We start from the raw sequence: 6,000 nt of genomic DNA on the forward strand, positions 1-6,000 counted from the left end.
GAGATAAAGAAGAAGAGGGGGGGCATTATGACACACACCAAAAAACACCTCCAAGACATTTCTGTTGTTTTTAAATTATGCACAAAGGAGGGGAAAAGAACAACTCTCCTTCCTCCCCTTCCTCCCCCAACCCTGCCCCATGTAGCCTCTAGTACCTCAGGGGCGCTTCTTCCTCCTCCTCCCTCCCCAAAAATAACTTTTGTCATGGAGGCCTAGCGGTAACAAGACTACTCGCCCCGTTTCTGTTTTCCTCCCAGAATTTTCCCCAGTGAGGGGTTGGTGGGAGAGGCTGGACAGCAGACGGCTGGACTTTGAATTTCTCTAACTGTAAACTTTCATGACAGCAGAACAGCCTAAGTACAAATATAATTTATGAAAAGCTACTACAGTGAAGTCTGTTCACAGAAGTTGTTGTAGGCTATGCCTATGTGGGGATTATCTGACGAGGTACCATTTGAGGGGGCAAAACCTTACATAATACTAAATAATACTAAATTGTTTATAGGTTCAATATAAGTCAAATAATATAGCCTTTCCACAGCAGTATCTTTTCATATTTTTCCAAAAAGAATACAAACAGCCAATAGCATATTACAAAGTTATCCCCCTCACTGGGGAAAATTCCTGGAGGAAAAACGGGCAAGCACCGGGGCGAGTAGTCCAGTATTCGGCCTAGCCATGGTTCACATGACGCTCGTACTACGAGCACCATGGAGAAACTTCAGACTGTTTTTGGCGACTGCTACATTGACAGAGCCAACGTGTAGGCCTATACATAAACGTTCATATTTCTAATGTAAAGTGCAAACCCACGGGGGCCACAGGTGTTTTTTTACTGGTACAGCGATTAGCACTGCTGCATTCCGCCTTGTTTAATAAAAATATTTTTTATCCGAGCTGGGTTTTTTTTTTCCGCCATAGGCTTTCAACTGTGCGCCCCTATGGGTTGGGAGGTGTGTTGCACTCTGACACACTGGCCGTGTTCGCTCCCGGTGTGCAACTGTGAGTTTTTCAAACTCACTCCGTTTGAGAAAAATAGCCGGGGGCGCTCAGGTAAAAAAATGCCTTTTTATTAAACAACGCGGGATTCCGCCGGTGCCGTGCATTCCACCAGAACAATTATAACATCCGTGGCACTTGGGTATGAGCGCTTTATCATTTGTAAAAATCGGAACGTTAATGTATTCACACGTTTGCTCTGTAAATGTATAGCGGTCACATAAAACAGGTCATGATTATGAGTTTATGACAGTCATGTTTCAGGGCTGTGTCAGTCCAAGACAGTCTTGTCTCTATAGCTCCTATAAACTTATGAAAGTACAGTACAGTGTGAATTAATCACTTTAACCCCTCTATGTCCGTGGTTTTCAACTCTTTTTGTATCAAGGCCCTGCAGTATTTTTCCGCCATTTGAGCCACACGGACCGCCATCTGATTAGATTTAGCCTCGCAGACCCCCAAAAGAAGGTTTAGTTGTTGTTGGACATACGATTTTGTCCATGTAATTACATGCAGTATTGATGTTGGTACGATAGGAGAGATATACTGTACAGGCAAACATTGATCTATATGATAGGAGAGATATACAGGCAAACATTGATCTACTGTATATGATAGGAGAGATATACAGGCAAACATTGATCAATATAACAATTCTTCTACAGTCTCGAATTGTGTACTGTATATATATGTAGACTTATTTTAACCCATTTTGTCTTCTAATGTCTTCTACATCCTGACAGTTTTCTGAAAAAGCTATATGTTTCTATATGTCAGTCGTTCTTCGATTTTTCAAAAATACCAGACCTATACAAGCTCGTAGCGCGCCACTCGCGCTATGAGCTTGTAGATCTGTTATTTTTCAATAGCTAAAGCATAACATAATGCAAACACCAAAAGGGGTTCTCGGGCCCAGGCGGTGGCGTAACCGTCTGGGCACCCGACTGGTAATCCAGTCGCAGTGTGCCGCGGGTTCGACTCCCGAGCCCGACACGGCCTTTACTGCATGTCTTCCCCCCCCCCGTCTCTCTCCCGTTTCCTGTCAGCCTACTGTCTGTCCCTTCAAAACACCAATAAAAAAAAGGCGTAAGCCGCAAAAAGAAATATCTTAAAAAAAAGGGGGTTCCCGCCCAATATGGGTTAAAGCAGATGTTTAACAATAATTTAACTATTAAGAAATATTTATAAGGGTCCATTTGGTTAGCAACTCTCCATCATTTAACTGGGGACCACCTGGAACCCCCTCAAGGACCACTGGTGGTCCCCGGACCACTGGTTGAGAACCCCCAGTGGTTCCCAAACTGTTCAGGTCGTGACCCAAAAGAGAAATTAGACATTCCCCCCGCCCCCCCTCCCCCCCGGGATCCAAACTAGTGAAAATAGCAGATCTACAAGCGTTGTGCCGCGCTGTGACCTTCATGCACATCGGCTATTCTCACTACCTATTTTTAAACATTTGTATTTTGTTTATAATTCATGAAAATTCTTTGCTTTTTTTAGGGAACGTTTTTTTTTAAATCATGTCTCGAAATAATAATAATTCAAAACAAAATGTAGGCTATAGGAATCAAAAAAAAAGAAAAGGACCCATGAAAATGTGTCCAGACCCCAGTGTTCCTTTTTGGTGCATGTGCCGATAAAGAAGTGGAGATGTGAGTACTATGGCCGCCATTTATTTAAAATGGTTGGATGTAGGCTACTACCTTTTGGGATTTCTTTCTATACTTTTTGATGTATACTGGAGTCTGGGTCTATAATTATAGCACTCCACTGAAAACCATTGCTGATGCTCTATTTCTCATTTAACTGCAGGGTCCCGACCCAATGTTTGGGAAACACTGTTTTAGTGCAAGTCGTTCCCAAACGTCAAGGACCCCCAGATTGACACTAATTAGCCCGCGGACCCCCCCCCCCCCCCATTTGAAAAGATATGCCAGGGACCCCCGGGACCCCCATAAGAGAAGATTTGTATATACGGCTCTAGCAGTGATTCTCAACCCATTTAATTTCAACGACCCACAGTTTGACTGACGTGCATGCATATTAGTCTACAGACCCCCATTTAATGGCATTTCTATCTCTGCAGCTATAGGGACCACCTATACCATTTATATTGTAAAATCAATGTTAATTTAACTCTAAATAACGGGTCCATTGGTTGTATACACTCTCTGAGTTACAGACCCATAAGGGTCCATTGGTTGTATACACTCTCAGAGTTACAGACCCATAAGGGTCCATTTGGTTCCATTTGTATACACTCTCAGAGTTACAGACCCATAAGGGTCCATTTGGTTCCATTTGTACACACTCTCAGAGTTACAGACCCATAAGGGTCCATTTGGTTCTATTTGTAGCCTACACTCTCAGAGTTACAGACCCATAAGGGTCCATTTGGTTCCATTTGTATACACTCTCAGAGTTACAGACCCATAAGGGTCCATTTGGTTCCATTTGTACACTCTCTGAGTTACAGAGACCCATAAGGGTCCATTTGGTTCCATTTGTACACTCTCAGAGTTACAGACCCATAAGGGTCCATTTGGTTCCATTTGTATACACTCTCAGAGTTACAGACCCATAAGGGTCCATTTGGTTCCATTTGTATACACTCTCAGAGTTACAGACCCATAAGGGTCCATTTGGTTCCATTTGTACACTCTCTGAGTTACAGAGACCCATAAGGGTCCATTTGGTTCCATTTGTACACTCTCTGAGTTACAGAGACCCATAAGGGTCCATTTGGTTCCATTTGTACACTCTCAGAGTTACAGAGACCCATAAGGGTCCATTTGGTTCCAAACAATCACTTAGCTGGGGACCCCCTGGCACTCCCTCAAGGAAACAGCTAGTGTTTTAGAGAGGTGGACTTGAGTGGCAGCTGTAGACTTTGAGTGACAACTATAGGATGCCTACTTTGACCTATGTCTACACAAAACCTCTTCACCGAACAATAGCTGATCTACAAGCACACAATGTGTTGCATGATTGTAGCCTATGGGGGGGGCTAATGTTCTCCCCTGTAATATGGATTAAAACCCTCTATTCCTAGTATAAAACACGACCTGAGTTGAACTGCCTTAAATGGACTGTTTTTTGTACACCAAATTGCCTGCAGCCTTAATTGTGAGCTTGTAGATCAGCAGTTTTTTTTTTGGGGGGGGGCTAATGTTGTTCCCCCAAATCCAAGTGGTTATAAGCCCTGTTACCAAAGAAATAAGAAACTAAAAAGGCACACACAAAAAATAGCAGATCTACAAGCTCACTTTTGCATGACGTGCAATAAATGCATAAATAATGCCATCTCATCTGTCTTAGAAAAAATAATAATAATCAGAAACAATGTTTTATATTTTCTTCTTTGGAAAATATTGGGGGGGGGAGGGCAATATTTGATTATTTGTAAGAAATCTATAGGCCTAAATAAATAAATAAACAAACTGGATCTTTACTTGCGACCTGCTTAATAAGGTAATAAAAAACGGGTCCTTATGAGCATTGTAAAAGCGTGCAGGCCACTACTGTTTTGCAAACTGTTAATTACAAAGTATAGGCTATTCAATCAAAACGCGACCCAAAGTAATGTGGGTCCCCTGCACACAGACAGACCTGTTTTTTGGGGGAAACATACCCAGTTGAGTTCGTCCCACCCCTAATATCAGATTAGATTCCAGGCAGAGATCGGGTTCCGCCACCGGGGTGGGTGGGTCGTGGACTCGTGGGTGCTGTTGTAGGCTAGGGTAGTGTGTAGGATGGGTAGGGGGTCCCGGCTCGACTCGTTCTGGTAAAGCCGGTCCGGGATCACACACACACACAGCCAGCCGGGGGTCTTTTCCTTGCTTTTTAAGAGCGGATGGTCCGGTGCTGGTGGTAGTAGTGGTGGGTTCGGGGGGCGGACCACCGCGGTGCTCTCATGCCGAACCACACACACCCACCTCCCCGTAGAGGAGGAGGAGGAGGGTCTCTCTCTCTCTCTCTCTCGATCCGCGCCGCGAGGAGAGGAGGAGAGGTTTGTTCTACTGGGGAGAAAAAACAAAAGCAAAAGAAAAGCGATCCCCCTTTTCTTCCTTTGATTTCTTTCTTTCTCTCTCGATCTGTTCCTTAATTCACTCTCTGTTTGTCCGACAGCAGCACGAGGGAAAAGAGTTGCACACACACACACACGGACAATATAATGTCTCCTCCCGGCGGGTTCAAAGAAAATCAATACATTATTACACTAATTCTCTTGACTCTTGCATTTAAAAAAAAGAGAAGGAAACCACTCGGAACAGCGAAGGGGGGAAAAATGGCAGGAAAATGTAACAGTTGAAAAATTAAAAAAAGAGTCCTCCAGGGTTCTTTTTTTCTCCTCCTCCACGCGAGTCCACCGCCGCTGCAGGCTGCAGTAGTAGGCTAATTATTTATTTTAAAAGAGTCTCTGCTTTTAATTTCTTTTCTTCTTTTCGCTGCCGTTGTTTTACCTCCTGTCCTCCTCCTCTGCTCTAGTGGACATTATTGATGCTCAAACATCACCGCTAATAGAAACACTGACTGTTCACTTCAGCACCAACCACCGTGTCCCTGCATGTAGTTGTGATTATAATTAGCGCCGCATTAATGATAGTCTATAATGGGTTTATCTGAGTCCACGATATACATCCATCCAGGCATCGCTGTGGTGAGAGGAGCTATACTTCAGTTCACACTGAAACACACTCCTCCTCTCCGGCTGAGTCTCTCTCTCTCTCTCTCTCTCTATCTCCCCCCTGGTCTCCTTGGTAGGCAGCGCTCGTTTTCTCTCTACCCCCCCCCCCCCCCCCAACACACACACACGCACACGCACACACACACACACACACACACACACACACACACACACACCAAGCTAAAGAAAGCGCATTCCTTGAAGACGTTGGAGGCAGCAGCCAGGCGTAAAGATTTGAGACTTGTAGGTTTCATTCACAAGCGCGCGCACTCGCACACACATACGCGCACACACACACACACACACACACACGC

General features: G+C 44.3%; 1 protein-coding gene across 1 annotated transcript in view; it reads right to left on the minus strand.

Moving 5' to 3' along the window:
- Nucleotides 1–5,697, minus strand: part of efna3b (ephrin-A3b) — a 98,106-nt gene extending 92,409 nt beyond the window's left edge. The window contains exon 1 of the mRNA XM_080767142.1: nt 4,631–5,697. The gene's annotated coding sequence lies outside the window, so the exon portion shown is untranslated. The remainder of the gene's footprint in view (nt 1–4,630) is intronic.
- Between the last annotated feature and the right edge of the window lie 303 nt (nt 5,698–6,000).

Source organism: Protomyctophum bolini, assembly GCF_963924005.1.
Source record: "Protomyctophum bolini genome assembly, chromosome: 7".
In the NCBI taxonomy this organism is placed as follows: domain Eukaryota; kingdom Metazoa; phylum Chordata; class Actinopteri; order Myctophiformes; family Myctophidae; genus Protomyctophum; species Protomyctophum bolini.